The 21,419-nt window shown below is 40.3% G+C and overlaps 1 long non-coding RNA gene across 1 annotated transcript; it reads left to right on the top strand.

Annotated features, from left to right (window-relative positions):
* The first annotated feature begins 679 nt into the window (after positions 1-679).
* LOC134543674 (uncharacterized) lies at positions 680-8,184 on the top strand. The gene is made up of 2 exons (XR_010077156.1): positions 680-1,020; positions 7,810-8,184. It is a non-coding gene; the product is annotated as an uncharacterized LOC134543674 (long non-coding RNA).
* Positions 8,185-21,419: the final 13,235 nt, after the last annotated feature.

Raw genomic sequence — 21,419 nt, 5'->3', positions numbered from 1 at the left:
CGAAATAACAACTGAATGAATTTGTGTGTGTTTCTTAAATGTACCTTAACGCCGAAATACCACACTCAAACCTATCCTGACCTAATCTAACCTAACCTAGCGTAATATAACATAACCTAACTTAACCTAGCCTATCCTAGCCTAGCCTAACCTAACCTAGTCTAACCTAACCTAACCTAGTCTAACCTAACCTAGTCTAACCTAACCTATCTAACCTAACCTAACCTTTGTGGAAGTCCTGCAATGACATTTTTCGGCGTTAGTGTATTTCGGCGTTGTGGTGCGTCCCCGTCCTTGAACCCAGGGAGAAGGTTTCAGGTATCCCCTCCCCGGCCGGAAATTGAACTCGGGAGCCATGCACGCCAGCCACTAGACCAAGCGGGCGGATTAAACATTTTCATTAGTTACGGCCAAATACTGAAATCAAAAATGAAATAACAGTGGGCCGGCATGTATCCTTTATAGTAATTTTGTAGATATGTTTAGTATTTTTTTCTAGTCTTTTTCGCTTTTATAGGAGCTGTCTCATCATATAGTTTAAAATTTTGAATTACTAATCAAATGATTCAGTAGTTGACGTAGCTGCTCCGGTAAAGAATTCTAGGGGCGGCTTTGGAAACTACGTGTGATTCGCGTCCAGAAATGTAGTTTAAAACACAATTTTAGTATATTTATTACGCTCGGTTCGTGTCCGAGTTTGGTATTATAAGTGTTTTCTCTCGCTACCGAGGTTAGATGTTTACACATCACTGGCGAGTTCTGAAACACTCGCTCACATGTTTTTTTTTTTTTTAATTGTGGGTTTGGAAAAACTATACATTTTTCCCCCGGGCTCATAGTTTCCATTGGCGTGTCTGAGACAAGGCATACCTGTTTTGCAGCTGGGGATCACGGAAGTGTTCGAGGCGGGACGCTCTGACCTTAGTGGCATCTCCAGCGAGCCCTTGTCCGTGTCCGATGTCCTTCAGAAGGCGACCATGGAGATAGACGAAGAAGGAGGTGTTGCATCAGCGGCAGCAGGTACCTCTGTTGCTCCTATGAATCATGTGTTATCTGTCCAGTCACATTGGTAGTGTTACGAGTGGGAAAACAGGCTCGAAAAGGATATACCAATTAATCAAATTTTTTTATTAACTTTTATTTATATTATTAATTTAATTACATCACTTAACATGTCTGTCCACAAACTAAACACTCTTTCATTATTGGTCCACAGTTCACCGTCCCCATATAAGCTCGGCTCGACAGTGGCTCTCCTTTTTGCTCGTCTCTAACCTTGCACCTCTGTCTCAACACACTCCTTCGCTCTACTCACCCATCTGTCTCACACGACACAGTCCCGATGCACACGAAGCCCGTCGCTTGTTCGGTTATGGCTCGCCCTCTTCACTTCACTGCCTTGGAGGGAGCCGTCTAATCTATCGGTTCCCCCACCACCTACATAACTATTCACCTCCTCTCCCAGTTCCCCACCACATATTTTGTCTCATCCGATCGTAATTTCCGTAACACTCGAAAATTTTTACCCCCTCAGCAAAGAAGTTTCACTTCAAAATATATTTCTAATGGACTATATTATAAGGTGAAACAGGTGAAAGACGCACACATGCCTACAGTGTTCAACATTTCAACATTATAAATCTTTGTTAATCATAGGTAACAGATTTGGTATTGTCATATTTTTATGCAGTCTTAGAAAACCTGTTTGTAAAAAGCTGTGACTTCTACGGAAGTTGTGTCAAAGAATGTTATAAGCTTCTTAAAATTTGCATCTTTTTTCTCACTATCGTGGTTTCAATATTTTACTTGTACATACTACTTTGTCCCTAGTTTTGAGATTCCTAACATCACATTTCAATGGTTCAACATCGATGACAGGACCAGCATTACTAGTTTTCACACTAACATTTTTTTTATGTATCAGAAAATCTGTCATTTTTAATGGTAATTTTTTTCTTGAGAATCGATCTAGCTGCACTTTTCATATCATAAATCACGCAATTATTTTCTTAACTTAGACATGTGCCAAATTTATTTAATACTTCATGATATTGTGACGGAACAGTAATAGTGTCCACACGCCTGTAGACTTTCTCGATATTTCCGAATATCTTATCGGGAGGCATATAACTGTTCCACCTTCCAGGAAAGTGATGCACAGTTTTCCATAACACTTTAGAGTACTCTACGATACGCATTAACATAGCCATCATTTTTTTATTTTGCAAACCACAAGAGTCTGAAAACAGATGCCAAACATTGTCATGTTTTCCTTCTTGAAGAAGCCTTTGTTCCAGTTTTGTGATGTAATCTTTCAGTGCAGATGCTAATTCATTTGCCCCTCTTGCACGCTGGGTCTCAAGCCAAGTATATATTTGTATTGTTTTCTGTAACCTGCAAGAATGTGCAGTTATAAAACCAAACTTGATGGTTATAAAATATTTCACCAATCGGAAGTTTAGGGAGTGGTTGGTTCTGTTGGCAGTCAAAGCACAATGTTCTTTGTCCCTCTTTCTGCTGTTTGAGGATTTCAAAAAACCTTTTTGCTTTAAGTTTATGAATTCTATATTCAGTACGAATTGTTTTTTTTTCCTTCTAGGTTAGGTATGTCTTTAAGTTTTAATAAGAGGTTACCACATGTTAAAACAGGAATCTGGCGAGGGTTACCAAAACCTAAATTAAAATGTTTCATAAAATACATACATATTTTGACAATGGCAGTTTGATTATTAATTTTGTTCACGTTCTCTACAAAACCTTTCCCACATTTTCTTTGTATTTAATTGTGGAGGTAAATATGAATGGCAGGTATTTTCTGGAGTATTATATTTCAGTATATTCCTCCTTACATGTTCAGATTGCACCACCCCTTTTCCCCACTGGAAGTTTCCCATTTATTTGAAAGTTTCTTGATAATCTTTGAAGTTTGTCACGTGAAACACCTAAACTACTTTTAAAAGTGGCTGCACAATCAATTATGTCAGTTCTATTTTCATTTTTAACATTTTAGCAAATACAAACATGTCTTTTTTTTTCTCCGTAACTTCAGTTGTCCATCTAGCAGGTTCGGTTGCAGCCATACAATTTAGGTAATAAAAATACATATTGCTAAATTTTATTGTTGTAGCTGCAAAAACCTTGTTTAAAATGTATTAAATCTATGTGTTAGTGCTGATGCATATATTTGGATCGCTTATGTTTACTATCAAATTCATCTCCTAACCCATGTGTATAGGTTGTCTGGTCCTATCACACTCACATTCTTCGTTACTGTTTTCTCTGGAGCGAACCTTCGACGTTTTCTTCCTCTTTCAACTAGTTGCACTGGTGAAAACAAATGTAATCGTTCAATTAAACAAAGGATAGGATTATTTTTAAATTGGTTATTACCTTTCGCCTACAACCATCACTAGATGCCTTTTCTTAGTCGAGGCCTTTTTATTATCATATCGTCAATCAAATATCCGTACGTAGATTAACAACCATGCCTTACCCAGGGCTCGAACGCAGAACCCATCGCACCGTCAGCCGGTGTGTATCCGACTACGCTACGGAGTAAAGCATATAATATTGAACTGTAAAACATTTTTTATGACTAACTGCAAGAATACCTCGCAAATGGAATATTCAGACAGAGGGTAATTTCCATTATACAGTGGCGTGTGGTGGAGTTATTGTGTGGGTAAGCTGCCTCACCCGGGAGCCCTTCCCCGGAAAAATTTGTATTTCTAGGTGCAAAATGGGGCTATTTTTGCAGTGTTCCGGGTAGAAGTATAAAATGTACTTTATTCTAAGTAGGCCTATACATTCTTGTACCCGTCAAATTACTCCAGCTGCTACAACCAGGAGCAAAATTATTATCTTTTCGGAGACAGAAAACTATTAAAGTTAAACTGCAATATGAAGAGAGGGTTATTACATAACATACAAATACGCTCACAAAAATATAATACGCAGTAGACCCGCCTTATCCTTAGGCAGAGCTCCGGCGATCAGGGGAATGAGGTGGAAACTGAGAAACGCTGGAATGTATTTGCGGGGTAAACCTAACTAGAGTTTTTTTTCCCCACATGTCAAGGAAAAACTTTACACGAATTTAAAATTAGAAAATAAAGGCAACGTTAGGGAAACATTTTCTATTTTAAAAGTGCACTACTGAGTACACAAAAATTAACTTGACGAGATTTTTCACACAAGTCGAGAACAATTTTACACCATTTTAAACTTGGATAATAAAGATAAAAGTAAAACAGTTTTGTTTTTACAATTTAGCTACTGATTACATTAGAACTAACTAAGCGCGATATTTTTCTCAAACATTTCATATTTGGCTTTTACGTTTTTTATTTATTTACTTTTCAACCGCGGATGCGAAGTCCGCGGATAAGGCGGGCAGACTATAAATACATACAATAGTTTTATTTTTATCTATAGAAACACTTTAAGTGCAGTTAAAAAAATGTATTACAAGGCACGAACGACCATAATGGCCTAGAAACACAATATCTATTATAGACTAAAATAAGCAATATGCAATAATACATTAATTGGTACATAATATTTATAAAAAAATATTGAAATTTGAAATTTGTGCAAAACGAATTAAAATATAATACAAGACACCAAATAAAATGTTATTTATATGTAAGCTCGATTCTTCTCTCTTTTTTTGAAAACTCATTTATTACACAGTCATGAAAATTTTGCTCATTCTGCATTTCACACAGCAAATATTTTTCAATGTACAATAATGCCAGTTTTGAAAGTCTGTCGTTGTTGTGTGCTACGGCTGTATGTCTTTATTCGCTTCAGTGCTGAAAAACTTTGTTCTGTGGAGGCACTAGTAGCAGGAATAGTTAATGTCAGTTTACACAACTTAACCACTTCTGAATATGCTACCTCTAAGTTTTTAGAAAAAAATGAATAATAAAACTTCGCATAAATTTTTACCTGAAAATTCCTGGGCCATATAAACTGCAACAAGTTGTGCTCGCAGTGAAACAACATCAAAGAAATTACCATACAGATTTAATACAGACTGCAAACTAGTTTTGGGAAAACATTCTCGATGTTTTGTAAAGTTGTTTGGTTCTAGAAATTCTAGGAACTGCAGAGATTCTAAACTGGAAAATCTGTCGCTCATTTGCTGAATAAATGTGTCAATAATTTCATAGTACAAACGCCTGTAAAATTTTTTTAGATCACTACTATCACTGTGTTCAAAACGTTTTCTTTTGAGTTCTTGTGCTTCGGAATTTACTTCAACTTTTGTTTTCTCCTAAATTGTTTCAAAATTGTTTCGTTTTATTTGAAGAAGTTGTGCTAACTCCTTTACTTTTGAAGTGCAGTACCCAATGTCATGCAGCTTAGTCTGCAGAATACTGAACAAAACATCTGTGTGAGGGAAAATGTCAGCAAAAACATTTAACAGAAAATTGAAGTTGAAGTCGTTCAATGAAGCAAGAAAGCCTTTAGCACTTATGGCAGAATCTTGATCCCAGTTTTCTTCAGGGTCACATATTTTGTCTAACAGGCAAATAAGTTCGTCTCGGTATTCATGTACTGAGCCAACTAAGCGCGAATTGAAATTCCGTGTGGCTAAAACTCGAGGCAATCTCTTATTTACAACATCATCAAGGTCGTTGTACGTTTTGTAGACTTCGTAAAAAATGCAGCCAATCCACTTAATGTACTCAAAAATATTCTGCAGTCTTTTATTGAACATGCAGATTGTGATAACACCAAATTTAGCCTGTGCGCCATGCAGTGAACAAATGTAGCCTGAGGATATTTTTGTTTTACTTTCGATTGCAGGCCATTCAAATTACCAGCCATAACAGCAGCCCCATCATAGCTTTGAGCTACCAGTCTTTTCTCGCAGCTATAACCAGCCACTAATTGGTCAACAATGTTGTAAATGGCCTCAGCAGAGCGATTTTCAGACACATCAAAAAAAAACATAAACCTCTCTTATTATCTTTGAAAGATTTGTGCAATGGGAGTGCATGACTTGATGTAGGCTTTTGGACATACGCTATTTCTTAGCACATGTATGTCTGCAGAAGAAAACTACAAAAAAAACACAAATGACAAAAAACACAAATTAAGCAAAAATTGCAGTTGTCAGGATTTAACGCCACACAATATTCCACAACAGGAATATTTTCAACAAACAAGGAAAAAACAAAGAAAAATGGACTAACAGAACGAAAAAAAAAAAACACAAATGATGACAGCACAAAAATTCCGAACCCAAAAAAAATTCAACACAACAGTTGAAACGAGACAAAAAACACAGCAAAACGAAAAGACGAAACAAACACAATAGTTTTCCAAAAAAACAAAAAACAAATAGATAAACGAAAAAACCCCCACAAATGATAACAGCACAAAAAATATTGAACCCAAAAAATTCAGCACAACAGTCAAAACGAGACAAAAACACGACCAAACGAAAAGACGAAACAAACACAACAGTTTTCTAAAACAGAAACAAGCGACGTTTCGGAAACTGCTATCTGCTCCCGTCCTCAGGCAGAGACGCACATGGTACGGAAACACAGTGGCAAAAAGCATACAAAGCCAATAAAACAGTTTTCCAAGTATTGGGGAGCCTGTTAACTACTCATTTTTCGAATATAAATTACAATTAAAATATCTAACAAAAGATTTTCCTGTTGTTTTTTTGTCTAAATCAGGAGTCGGTCTCTCCACTGCCAAACACTTTTTTTATCTTCAAAAGAAAAAGAAATAAAATCAGAACTCAAAAAATTGCAAACGACGCAGTGGCTGTGTTCTCGGCTGGGGCCGGGTTGAGAGTCCTGCTTCATCCCGGACAGCATACGCTGCGGAACTCACAGCTTACCTTGTTGGCACATGGACGGCAGTCGCAGATGAAGTTTACATTCTCACTGGCTAGCACTTAAAACGAAAACAGTAAACACCAAACAGAATAAAATGTTCTTTAAACGGGCACTGTTGCGCAATGAAAACTTGCCTTATAAGTTGTAAAAATAAAATTTGTACCGGTATTTGTTTGTTGCACGACACAACGCAACTTCTGCCTGCTGCTCTAGCGGGTCTTGAGCGAACATTACCAAAGGAACCCTTTCCCCCCCCCCCCCTCCACCCGGCCACCTCACCCGCCCGGCTTTCACGTTACCATAACAACCGGGTGACACGCTAACCGACGCACCCGCTACGGTGATCGCATCGCATTGGCACACGAGATGAAATTACCAGATAGAAAAATTATTACATTACGCCAAGCAACATAACAAAACAACAGGGTAAACACTGCTTACCTAGCGTCTATTGAATACACGCCACTGCCATTATATCTTGTTTAGAAAAAAATGTTTTGTAAAAGCTCATGTACATGTAATGTTTTAAAAAATAATTCCACGATTCGCTATGGTAGATAGGTGACAAAAAAAGTGATAACTTTTTTTCGGAAATAGGTTCCTTGTCCCGAAAAATATATGATTACATCGTTAAATTTGTAGTTAACCAGTTTTGTGAAAATGCTCCTCAATTAATATTTCATAAATGTACAAGCAACTAGTGCAATATATTTAAAGCTTGTCAACTCAAATATTCTTTTATTCTGGATGCAGATTACTTGTCTTGCTTGGCCTTTAACCTACTCTGAACATTTCAGTGATCACACATATATTTTACATAGTCATTTGTGTGCTTCTTGTTTGTCCATCAAATAAATGCCCATGCGGATTGCAGATTCAAAATGTTTCTGTGCACAGTGCGATCCTTTATGTGGAAATACAATATTGCGTGTGTTTTCTTTTGCAGTTGGGCAGATTGTGGCTCTGTCTGCGCCAGTATTTTTGGATCTACAGGAAATCCGCGTGGATCACCCATTCATCGCGATAATTGTCGACAGGATCAGAGAGGTGCCGCTCTTCATAAGCACAATCGTCGATCCATCGACATAAATTAGAAGACATTTACGAAAGAATGGAAAGCTCCAGCAGCATAATACACTCATTGTCAACCAGAAGCAGAGAACTTACATGAACAGTTATAAATTTTAATTGTTCGTTTACATATTATGTTTTTCATTTTTTTCTGGAGAATTTTATGTTTGTATTTTTTATTGTGTGGCACAATTCATTTGAGTTGTAATAAACCAAGCAAGTTTATTATACATAAAATTATGAAAGTTTATGCACCACTTCATCATTGATTAAAACTGAACCAACCGTAGGTTGCTATGAACCGTAACACAGGGACCGGAAAGTTACTTTTAAAACGTAACTCAGTTACAGTTACAAATATTCCATTGGAAATGTAACCCTGTTACAACTACATGTTACACTACTGAAAATAAACCAGTTACAGTTACAGTTCTGAGAAAAGTAACTGTAAGTTACTTTAACAGTTACTTTGTGAAAAACTAAAAATTTGATACGTAATATTGTTATAATTAAAAGCTAATAAAACATATTGTGTTTAGTAAATATATATGTTTATTTAAACTGAAAATTTTTAATAGGTCTTAAATTACACTGAGTAATTAGTTCACACTACAAAATTGTTTGCAGCACCACACAACAAGCACTTCACATTAAGGTTTTTTTTATCACTCGACCGAACTTCGAAAAAATTAGAATATGAAAGGCACGGCAACGAAAATTCTGGACTGCTTTCTCGGCTTCTCGCTTCATTAGATTCTGTCATTGCTTTCGCGCATGTGCACAGGTAGGATAAATTATCAAACAGCACAGCAGTAAACCCGCATATCGCTAATATTAAATAAATGACAATTAAAATACGAAAGCAGGCTAGCCAACAGCAGTTTTACAAGTACAAGCAATACCATCGCAAATAATATGCTTGTCGGGATTTTCGTTTTTGGATTGAAAAAATCAATAAATCGTTGTTCGTTCAGTAAGAAATACATTTAAAAAATGTAACGCAAGAAGTAACGACAATTATCGTTACTTTAAGGCAGAAAACTGTAATTCAGTTACAGTTACAGTTACTGAAAACTTAATATATTGCGTTTCCACGATCGTTACCATAAAAAGTAACTGTTACAAATAACGTCGTTACTAGTAGCGCTTTACTTCCAGTCCCTGCCGTAACATAATCTAAAATTGTCGTGGAGTTTAGTTTGTTGGTTAGTTGACAGTGTCCTATTGCTGCACTGGCCGGGAGCTGATGTCTCTTCTCGCCCAAGACCAAAGATGGCGCTTTTTTATACCTGGTTTTTAAAGCGCCCTAAAACCACGTATGGGTGGTTGAGTTATTGTTTTACTTGCCTCCCACCAAGGCTACCCATGTTCGATTTCGAACGAGGGTGTACACTGATTTTCCACAAGTGGGAAAAGTGATGGTTATTACCATGACTAGTTGGTTTCCTCAGGCTACTCCCGCTTCCCCCATCCATTAATTGTGTTAAGGAGGTGCATCACATTTTAGGTCATTATTGTGTATTTGAGTGAAATGCTGGTAAACATGTAGACTTTTTCAGTGGTTAAACTTCCATGATATAAAAAAAAATATTTAATTCACATTATTTTTCCATAATTACCTGCCGATTTTAAATTTTTATTGTTTGTGGTGCCCTACTAATAAGGAGAATCAACTGGAGTTCAGAACTAAAACATTTTAGGTTTAATAGCAATGACACACTACTTCAAGAAATTGTTAATATTTCTTCTTTCAGAAAATTTTAGTTAATTTTACCTGACCCTTAAAAATGGTCACATGTGTGAGAATTTTGACAGCTAAGTGAAATAAAGAATATTATGTATTAGACATGCAAACCATATCAGTAGTAGGTATATAATTGTTCCTCCTGCTACATGAGTCAAGAAGTGGAATGTGGATTGGGTCCGCCATCTTGGATTATACCACGACAGTCATCTTGGATAATCTAGACCTCATCCGCCATCTTGGATTCCACCATCTTGAATTCTGATATCACATGCCTGCTATATTTAATTCTGATGTCACATCTGACATCTTGGATCTGATGTCACAACCACTTTTTTTCGATTGTAAAATCATGTCCACCATCTTATCGTCTCCTGGAGGCTGCCATCTTGGTTGATGTCACAACCACCATCTTGGTTTTTCTGTTCTGCGGCAGGCTGGCACCTTGGATACCACCATCTTTGTTTCTGCTATTTTATCCTAGAGAGCACCATCACTGCTCTGTCTCATGCACATAAGATCGATGTTTCATTACCTACCAATGTTGTTAAGACCCTCATCGACATATTGTAATTGCAGTACTTCGAATCATGATAGCTCGGACCTCTGCATTAGGAAACATACTCCTTTAAGCGAACGGCCATCGAGACATTTACCAGACTGAGAATTAAATAAGGTACCTATATAAAAATCTAGCACACATATTCGGACTTGTAAATTTTCTGAATTTTAAAGATTAATAGCATCTCCTTTTGAGACCGAACAGCCAATTTTTATTTTTCAATACTCGCTACCCGGAGCACTACTGTCACATAGTGCACACATGGCCTGCTTAAGGGTGCTATTACTATCTGGTTTTTAATACTCGATAACAGGAGCACTAGTGTTTTGTAGTACACATGTCATCACCATTTTAGTTTAATCTTTTTCTGCTAGATTGCAGTATCAATTATTATTGTGGCATCCATCAAAATATTTTCAGCTGCCTGAACTGCCATCTTGAAATTCTGTAATTGACTTAGTAATATGAGAAAAATTAAAAAAATCATAAAAAATTTACTTTATATATATATATACTAGCTGCCCTACCCGGCTTCGCACGGCTATACTAATGGAAAAAAATTAAGACACATCTCCCATTTACAGTAATGGTAAATAAAAAAATTCAGAGAAAATTTATTACAATGCTGTATAATGTAACCGAGAGAAAATGAATAGCACCGATGGTTTCCCGACTCGTGCACGCAACGTACAACTGATGTACCCGTACTTCACTTCGTCAGTCTACGGGCAGATCACTCTTGCGCCGGTCATTATATATGACCCTCCTTGTGGGTACGCCACTGCCGCGCGATGCCCGTTGCCATGGAGACGCAGAAGGCATGAACAATGCAAAATCCTGTTCTCATGCAGACAAAGTACCCACTGTTGCCTGGTTTTAACCACCCATGGAATCTAAGTTTCGGAAAATGTCATCCTGCGTAACATAAGGAACATTACTGTGAAGTTTCAAGTCTGTAAAATATATATACTTGAAAAAAAGGGCAATAAAAAACAAATTTAACACAGAGAGATAGAAAAAAAACAATAGTTTAGGTTTACGATTTAAAGTGATAAAAAGTATTTAAATACTAATTGAACTCTTATGAGGGTATTGATTGCTTCGTTGTTAATATCACATGGGTGTTTTTTACTTGTATGGGAAAAGTAAGAATGATAAGGCATCTAGTGCGTGGCAACAATGTTAATAGGCAATAGGAAATAAACTTCTAGGGCCTGCGGCATTGTCAACACACACTTCGTACGTGTACTGCATGTTGTATCTAACCCCCTCCAACGCATTTGATTCTAAATTGGACTTTTAGTAAGGATCCCTGATGTTATTGATAATATAATATAGCCTATAGCCTTCCTCGATAATGTACTATCCAACACTGAAAGAATTTTTCAAATCGGACCAGTGTTTCCTGAGATTAGCGCAATAATTCAAACAAACAAACCAACTCTTCAGCTTTATAATATTAGTATAGATATATATGGTAAAGTAAGGTAATTTTGCAGTAATTCTGATAAATTATGAATTATCATTGTAATATAAATTTGATAAATACAAAAAACACTTGTTCATACAACAAACATATATAATAAACCTCATATAACAAATGTCTGCCTTTTCACCCCAATTTCTTTAATTATTAAGAAAAATGTCAACACTTGTGCAGTACGGTAAGTTTGCAATAAGGGAGGTAAGTTTGGAACACAGGTAAGGTAATTTCGCAACAATAAAATTGTTCACACATACTGAAATTACTTGAACATGCTGATTTTTAATCAGAATCATCGAAGTCAGATTTTCCACCACAAATGTCGCACATGTAGACTACTTCGTCGTTAGGACATTTCTGGCAATTTTCATGGTATGGTAGTCTGCAGAAAGAACACTGAATCCATTTTGCGCCAGTCTTCTTCGAAAAGCCCATTGAAAAGAACTGAGAACACACATCACAATCCCAATCATCTGTGATTAACTGATGTGTCTTCTCGATATTATGGCTAGGTCGGCTAGTTCGACTCTGAAGTCCAGAACATCCAGGCTGAGGCTCAGGTGGGTTGACACATTTAGCCGACTTTTCTTTGATAAGGTGTTTCGCTACAGTCTTTCTTTTCTTTTTTTTAGATTGACTTTCTTCTGCTGACCTATTCATTTTTGGAAAATGTGGCACATTCAGTAATCGATTAATTTCTTCTTCCTCTGAAATAGTCCTAGGCCTGCATTGGTAATCATCATGTCTACTGATTTGTGACTCTGTTGGACTATCTGTAGTCATTTCCTTATGTGGACAATTAGTAGAATTTCCCACTGAAGGCGCATGTGTGAGGAAATTATCTGTCAGTCTACTTGGAGCTAAAGCCTCACTTGTAACAGCGTCAGCATTAAAAGGACATGCTCCAGATTTCCTGAAAACATTTACAATATCTGAAGAAGAAAAACTATCAACAAATGCTGGGCCTAGAATCTCATGAAAGTTAGAACGATCTGGCTTGTCATTGGGATGCAAAAGCGTGAATTCATCGAGCTATTTTAACAATTTGCTCTTCAAAGGCTTGTAAACACCCACATCAAGCGGCTGTAGCAAATGACTCGTGTGAGGAGGGAATGTCATAAGATAAACTTGGTTGTCTTTAGCAACTTGTATTACCTCTGGTCCGATATGAGCACTGTGGGAATCCATCAACAGAACAATTGGTCTTGCATCAGAAATAGAACTAATAAAAAAATGGAACCACTCAAGAAACAGTTCTGAGTTTATCCAGCCCTTTGGGAAAAGTCTGACAAGAGAATTGGGCAGACTTGTTTTTCAAGCTATCATTCCACCTCACCCCCTTAAATATAATCATAGGTGGATCTGACCTCGTTCCCCATAAGTTCTCTTGTAAACATATTTCTTCCCTACTTGACAAACAACCTTATTTGGTTTGACCACATAAGCAAGTCCAGTCTCATCTACATTCCAGATTCTTAAAGGCTGATCTTTAATTCCTAATTTACACAAAATGGCATCTAACTTACTGAAATAGTCATCAATAATGACAGGGTTTGACATTAAAGCACGAAATGCAGACAGATTTTCAGGAACCCTTAAGCACAAATTTGAATTTTGACCACCACCATTTGCTGGAAATTTTTTTTAGCAGGATTTAACAAGTGTTGACGATTCACAGACTCGGCGAGGTCGTACGCGAGCTTTCTTACTTGTGTCACTGTGAGTCCAAATCCAAGTTCTTGCATTTCAATAATGAAGTAAAACACACGCTGTTCAATGTCTGCAGGTAGTGCGTACGGCCGACCCAGTTTAAGCACATGAGGATGATCTAAGTCTTCATTATCTTTAATGAACTTTTTCAGTGTATTATATGGTACACCAAAATCTTAGTAGCCTTTTAGAAAGTTAAGTTTTCATGTTTCACTTTTTTTGCAGCACTGAGTAACTCAGATATGCCATAGTTGCTGTAGTATGCCAAATTTTTATCACTAGACTTTTTGAAGACATTTTTCGCTCCACTTTACATAGGGCTACGGAAAATAATCTGGCTGACAGACATCACACAAAGAACTGCACCTAAAAAAGAATCATATTTTATTAAATTCGTAAATGAAACATGGGTAAAGTGAAACCATAACTCTGTGTTTATGTTCTATATAACTTACAATCAGTTTCCATAAAACAAAGAAAATGCAAATTGTGTAAATATAGACAGGTAAGTTCGCATGGTACCTTCAAATATGGGTAGGTAATTTGACAATAGTCCTAAACTTATCTAATAACTGTAAAACTAAATTAAAAAGACCTCCTTACATGCAAATGTAATAATCAAACAAAACTAAATAGCTCATTAAAGCTGGAAATAATACTTGTTTCCGCACATTCTACCATTACTTCAAAATTTGTCTCAGATTGCTAAGAAAGAAGGCGTGATTGCTAACACAATCAGAATAAGGGGAAAAAATTCTGTAATGAAAGGTAAAAAACTATGTTTTCGGCGCTTATAACTGTATATTGTATAGTCATTGTTACTTCCATGCATGTAATTACCAAAAAATATTATTAAAAGATGTATAAAATGGTCTTCCATCACAATATGAAACGCCACCGTACGTTTACACGATTTCTGTGGAGCGAACTGTAGTTTAGAAAGAAACGAGCAGATGTGTGCTCCGAAGCGGACAGCCTATGCTACCTGTCGAGTAAAGACAAAATTCTAGCCTAGTGGAAAAAATGCTGCTAAATTACCTGTGCTGCAAAATAACCTTACTTTACCACATAAATATATATATATATATTTAAATATATATACATATACATATATATACGTCCCTCGGCCTATGGTCCCTAATTTCCTGTGGTGAACTGTCCTGATTTACCCATGTAGCTCTCGTCAGTGAGGAAGTGAGTTCAGGCCAACGTGGCCGGGACCGGAAAGTAAGGGACCAGGAGGGAACTTTGCGTATGTGGAAGGAATGGTAGATGGTAACAAGGATAATGCGATGATGTCCGTTTACACAAGCTCCTTTTATTCTGTGAAGAATCCTGCCGCAGCCTGGCCGGCACGTCGCGAAACGAGCGTCCTTCTCTACCGCGACCTGGACTGCCGGAAACAAACACTTGGAGACAAAATGAGAACCGGCGTAACAGCGAATGCGGTCCCGTAGCGAATCGTACCAGTTACGAAAAGTTCAGCGGTGCTTCGTAGCACGTTCGCGACTCGTGAGGTATGTGTAGACGACTCTATAATGATATATAAAGGTTAAAAAAGTAGGAAGGTCCAGACGTGCACTGCGTGCGTCTCGAGCGGAATGAGTTGCGGAGTTACGAAGACACGATCTTGTAAACGAGGCTTATGGCGAGGAATCCTGTCACAGTCTGGACGACCACGTCGTTAGACGAACGTTTCATCCACTCTGCGACCCGGACCCCGTACTACCTCTCGCGGAGCGGAGCGAAGCAGGTCCACTCCGTGCGACTCCCAGTTGGCAACTGACTGACGCTCCGCTGCCCGCCCGCGCGGGCTGCGGAGGGGAGGAAGGGGAAATGGGCCGGTGGGGAAGACGCGGCTCGCGTGGCGGGCCAGGCTTGCCGATCTACATGATATGACACAGCATAAGCACTTAAAAATATATACAGAAATCCCGAAATGAAAAGTATTAAAAAGGAAAGGACATTAGAAATTATTTACAACACACAAGATCGGTTTCTGACTTTCCAGGGCGCACGCGGGTGCGTCCCTGCTCGTAGCACTGCACTTAGGTTGCACTAGTAATGCAAGAGAGGACACTGACGAGGCATAATGACCTGAAGGAGCCGAGGCGGCACTTGGGTCGACGTCAAATGTCCCCCCTCCGACGTGGCCATTATGTCCGTCAACTTCTCATTTACTCGCATGGACGTGATATACTGGGCCGTTGCACTGTAGCACTAACCTGGTGAGTCCGGCATCCTCGTGGTGTCAGTGCAGACCATACCTGTCGCCATGGGGCCAGCCAAGGTGGGCGGCGGCGGCAGCGTCGCGGCCCCTTCAGCTTCAGGCAGCAGTGCTGCTCCCAAGGTGGCCCACATGGCGGGCGAAGGGGGCGTGGCACCTTCTGCGACACACGCGGTAGCAGGGGGCGTCGCTTCCGAGGTGGCACGCGTGGCGGGTGGAAGGGGCGTGGCACCTTCAGCGGTGTGCGTGACAGGCGGCGTCGCTTCCAATGTGGCCCACGTGGTGGGCGGAAGGGGTGTGGCACCTTCAGCGGCGCGCACGGCAGCAGGCGGCATCGCTTCCAAGGTGGCCCGCGTGATGGGCGGAAGGGGCGTGGCACCTTCAGAAACGCGCGCTGCAGCAGGCGGTGTCGCTTCCAAGGTGGCCCGCGGGGCGGCGGTCGTGGCACGCCCTTGGTATCGTGTGGTTGTGGCACGACCTTGACGTGCGTGGCGAGTGGTTGTAGCACGTCCTCGTCGACGTGCGTGACGGGCAGTTGTGCCCCCCTCGTCGACGTGTGTGACGAGCGGTTGTGTCACGCCCTTGTCGACGTACGTGACAGGCGATTGTGGCAGGTGCTCGTCAACGTGCGTGACAAGCGGTTCTGGCATGCCTTCATTGACGTGTGTGACGGGCGGTTGTGGCACGCCCTCGTCGACGTGCGTGACAGGCGGTTGTGGCACGCCCTCATTGACGTGCGTGACAGGCGGTAGTGGCACGCCCTCGTTGATGTGCGTGACAAGCGGTTGTGGCATCACAGCCGGTTCGCACCGCATCAGCCCCTCGTGAGCCCCTACGGCAGCTGGGGGCGGCGACGTTGGGGGCGGCGTCGGTTGTTGTGACATCGGGAGTATCGTCGACTCACGCAGTGTGTTGGCGTCCGCCCAGTGTGACCCCTTGATCCTCGTGGTCGTGACACTTGGGGCATCACCCACACAAAGCTTCGCTCGGCACTGGTCACATGTAAAGCCGCACTTCCATTCCTCTTCTCGCGCGACCAGATGTGAACACTCCTTGTGCCATATATTCCCGCACGTATCGCAGATCCGCCCATCAGATGTCCCGCCGGGGCATGAATCTGCACCGCACATTGTCATACCATATGCTTGGTATTCGAAGAAAAATCCACACTCATAATTTCCGAAGTGCTCGCAGCTCTCGCCGGGCTCTGGAAAGTCCGCTTCCGCCCAGGTCTCGTACGCTTCCTGGAAGTCGTCCATGCTTATCGGGAGTGTCTGGCTGATCGGTAATACAGTCTGCGTCTTCCCGCGGCATAATCTTGCACCGAAATTCCTTGCTGCATCGCCGTCTCAGGTTCGTGGCGCTCCCACGTCGCGTTATCTGTCGCGCCAACGATCCTTGTGGCACCGCCCGCCATCTCCGGTTCACACCGCTCCCACGTCACGTTATCTCGCGCCAAACGTCTCCGATTCGCGACGTTCCCGCGCCGTGATATCTCTCGTCGATGTATTGGGTTTCCATCGCTCCCACATCGCGTTATCTGTCGCCTGCATCTTGGGTTCGCACCGCTCCCGCGCCGCGATTATCTCTCGCCGACGTCTCGGGTTCGCGCCTTCCAACGCCGCGTAATCTCGCGCAGACGTCTCGAGTTCGCGTCGCTCTCACGCCACGCTGTCGCACCTGCTTCCGTCCTGTCTGCGTGCGCTTACGTGCGTTCGCGTGCGCATGCGTGCATTCATGTGCGTTTACGGCCACACTATTTGGGCGCTATATGACGTCCCTCGGCCTATGGTCCCTAATTTCCTGTGGTGAACTGTCCTGATTTGCCCATGTAGCTCTCGTCGGTGAGGAAGTGAGTTCAGGCCAACGTGGCCGGGACCGGAAAGTAAGGGACCAGGAGGGAACTTTGCGTATGTGAAAGGAATGGTAGATGGTAACAAGGATAATGCGATGATGTCCGTTTTCACGAGCTCCTTTTATTCCGTGAAGAATCCTGTCGCAGCCTAGCCGGCACATCGCGAAACGAGCGTCCTCCTCTGCAACTTCTCCACCAACTCACAAAATGCAAAATTAAATGCTGGGTCGTCACGCATTATCATATCACAGAAATATGAATACTGCAATAAAATGAACGTGAGATATTCGAGAGGCCTTGGAGAGGCACGCTTCTCCAAACTGATGCAAGCGGCGAGGAAGAGGCGCGTCGGAAGCGGGGTGGCGTGTGCCCCCACCCCATCGCCTGAGTGGACACTGACTCATTTGATAACCTGAAGAAGCGTCGACGCGGCGTGCCTCCCGCCGCGCCTGCGCCGCGCCTCCGCCTGTCGCCTCCTAGGTGTGAATCGGGCCTTAGAAAGGAAACTTTACACCTTGCAAACGTGCTTTGTAATGCCTGCCCCGGTTTTTTTTAATTTATTATTAGCTTATCAGGTGATAAAATGTGCTAAAACAGAAATGCTGTTTTATATGCCGTTATATTCATTGAAGGATGTTCATTACAACCTACGTATCTAGTGGTGAAAAATTTGTGTTCTACAAAATCATCAGACGCAGTGCAAGATATTCAAGAATAAGAAAATTTTATTTTTGGGGGTTCCAAACTCCGAATCCATTTACGAGAAAAGTATGGTACACAGGTCTTGTATTTTCGCCAGGAATATTCTGCCAGAATTTGTCAGTATTTTTTAGATACACATTGTATATAGAATACATTAGAAAGTTTACATACATACACATATATATATGGAATACAGTAGAAAGTTTACACATATAATATATAATACATTACTAACTTTAAAAATGTATATAGAATACTTTAGAAAGTTGACATTCCGTGTTCGGCCCTTGCAAGAATCGAAGTTTTACAAATCGCAACCACAAAATAATAAGTAATGTGTGCAGAAAAGATAAAAGATTATGGAGTACCTATATTTTAAGAAAATATAATTATGAAATGAATTTACAGTAGGATAGGTCCATGGGCGAATATAAGGGGGGGGGGGGGGATTTTCGGCTCATTTGGGTATGTAGTAAAGTTCATGGTCACATAGTCGTGTATTTATTAATAAAAAGTCACGAAAATGAAATATTGTCAGTAACATTAAATTTGGGGGAAATACAATATTTCAAAAATGTTACGTGTTATGGGGTCAAAGGGTCAGGGTCTCTTGGTGTAGTGCAGGATGTCTGTAATGGTGTAGGTGAAGCACCTTTATTGACTCAGTTTGCATGAGTCATTTTAGGCAGCCTGGGTTTTTCGCCAAAAGAGCCCAAAATCCTCCATGTTGGTTAGCTAAGTATTAGTAACGGTTCTTGCATTTCATTAAGATATTCGGGGTATCGAATTGCTTCGAAGCTGTAGGTTCCAACAAGTCTTTGAGCGATAAAATACATAAACTTTCAAGTTATTTTCAACCAATATGTTTTTTTTTTAATTTACTATATAAAGTACGTCAAGATTTATTTTGAATTAAAGCATAGTCTTAGTAGAAAACCACATATGATACCACAAATTAACGATTAATTGTTAAAGCTGGTATAATATCTTAGTAGCCATTGCAATTTGTTTCTATTCATCTGTTCATGCGTATTTATGAAAATTTTAGACACGTGAGATTTTTTACAATGTTCTCCAGTATCAGTCGCGGTGAAAATTACGATTAATGTAATGTACTCGCACAAAACAGAACAAAAGCACATAAAAGCTTCACCACCAAAAGTAGTACACATTAAATAATTGAAGCTATAGCAGCTCGTAAGATTCGTTTACCGTGCCCAAAAGTTTGAAATACTCCTCACTTACAAATAAGTGTAACTATGTTACACCACGTACTGATACAAACATTTCGGGACCAATAACATTTTACGATGTAATTATAATATTCTATTAAACTGTACTCCTCCCCCGTGTATCCGGCATCCAGTTATCCGGAACTACAGTTGAGGAAAACATCTGCTGGCCCGTACAACCTCACAACACGATGCCCTCCTCCCTTTCCTTTTTCCCCTCCGTCAAACCCATAACACCCATTCACTTGCCTTTCATGGTAGACGCGGTAGTTGCTTACAGCGTTACACCTTATCTTTCAGGTCGCACTTCGACCTCGGCCGGCCGCTAGTGCTAGATAGTGAATTGGCAATGCAGTTGTGCCGTATATATTTTGGACGTTTAGTATTTGTTTATACTGTGTTATGTGATGCCAGCAACAATTAACATTAATGTGTGTCCAGATGTAGCAATAGAAAATATGTAATGACCAAAAAGAGTCCTGGATAGCCGTTTTTAAATCCTCTGAAATCATGTTTTTAATAGACGCGATATATAATTGCTATGATACGCTTATTTCATAAGTTTCCATTCACGTGTGACGTTTCAAGAGTAGTACAGTTAGAGCACCCCTCAACCGTAATTCCCACAAGCGGAACTCCCGATATCCGAAACTAATTTTCCAAAAAAAATAAAACATTGCAAAACATCTCCAAAACATTTCCGCACTGGAACGAGGCGTTTTTGCTTTTGCCTGACTGTACATGTAGGCGCGCGCGCGCACGTCTGTCAGAGAGCTAATTATAGCCTGTCTTTCCCGCACATTGCGTAAATACACCACTGGTTTTCGCGTCGGACGTGAATTACTATAAAGATGTTTATCCTATAAGTAGTTTTATTGATTCACTATGTCAAGTAAATGGAAAATTCCGGCCGGCCCGAGAGTCTGTACACCGACTCCCACTATACACATTGACACACGTGATAGCGAGTAACATTTACTTCCAATGTGTGATGCTTTCAGTTTGTAGACAATAATTTAGTGTACAAATATGTATTATGTAAATATTTATACTTTAATATATGGTTAAACAGTCTACATTTATATGTATTTTCTATCTCTGTGTTTTTAAACAAGATGCTTGAAGTGTTATTCTTGTGTATGTGAAATGTAAACTGTGCGTGGCAGTGACTATACACTCTCCAGGAAGTGTAAATCACTAGCACGTCAACACAGAAGTAACACAACACTGCAGCTGTAGTTATACCTCCCCCGAACCCTCTTCATCCTCCTCTTCGCTCACGCACGCACCCACCCACAGAGATAAGAAAAACCCGCTTGCCAGCTTGCTAGAATGAAGGTTATTCAACCAGCCCGGAGTTTTACGACCCGGTATGTTTTGAAAACAGTACTTGTAGATGTACATATTTTTTATTGTATGGTTTTATAACTGTGGAAAATATTTACAGTAGAACTTTGGCTATACATATAAGTTAATATGTGCAGCATGTAAAGGCCTTTTTATTTGCCTCCCTACCGCAACTCCCCTTACCCGGAATTTTCCCATAAACGGAATAGACCTCCCCCCAATGATTCCGGTTGAGGAGTGCTCTACTGTATTGCATAAGGCTGTGCGAACGTTCGAAATTTCGAACTCGAACCGAACTTTGAAATAGTTCGGTTTAAGTTCGTGTCAATAAATTTGGGTTCGAGTTCGTTTTTTGTGACAACACTAGAACTTGTTAGTTTCCACATTTTAATAATACTAGAACCACGATTTTACGTATGATCACGGCAAGGGCGCCCATATGGCAGTTTGCAAGGGGGGGGGGGGCAGACTATATGATAGATTGTAAGGGGGGGCAGACCTTCAAAAATTGACAAAAATTTTCAAAAATTACTCACAATTTGCCAAAAATCCTCAAAAATCCATACTTTTTTCCTCTTCCTGAAAGCTGGGGGAGGGGGGCCATGGCCCTACCCTGCCCATGG

The sequence above is a fragment of the Bacillus rossius genome, unplaced genomic scaffold, assembly GCF_032445375.1.
Source record: "Bacillus rossius redtenbacheri isolate Brsri unplaced genomic scaffold, Brsri_v3 Brsri_v3_scf153, whole genome shotgun sequence".
Taxonomy (NCBI): domain Eukaryota; kingdom Metazoa; phylum Arthropoda; class Insecta; order Phasmatodea; family Bacillidae; genus Bacillus; species Bacillus rossius.
The sequence above is the reverse complement of the archived record's forward strand: the minus strand, read 5'-3'. Positions and strand labels throughout refer to the sequence as shown.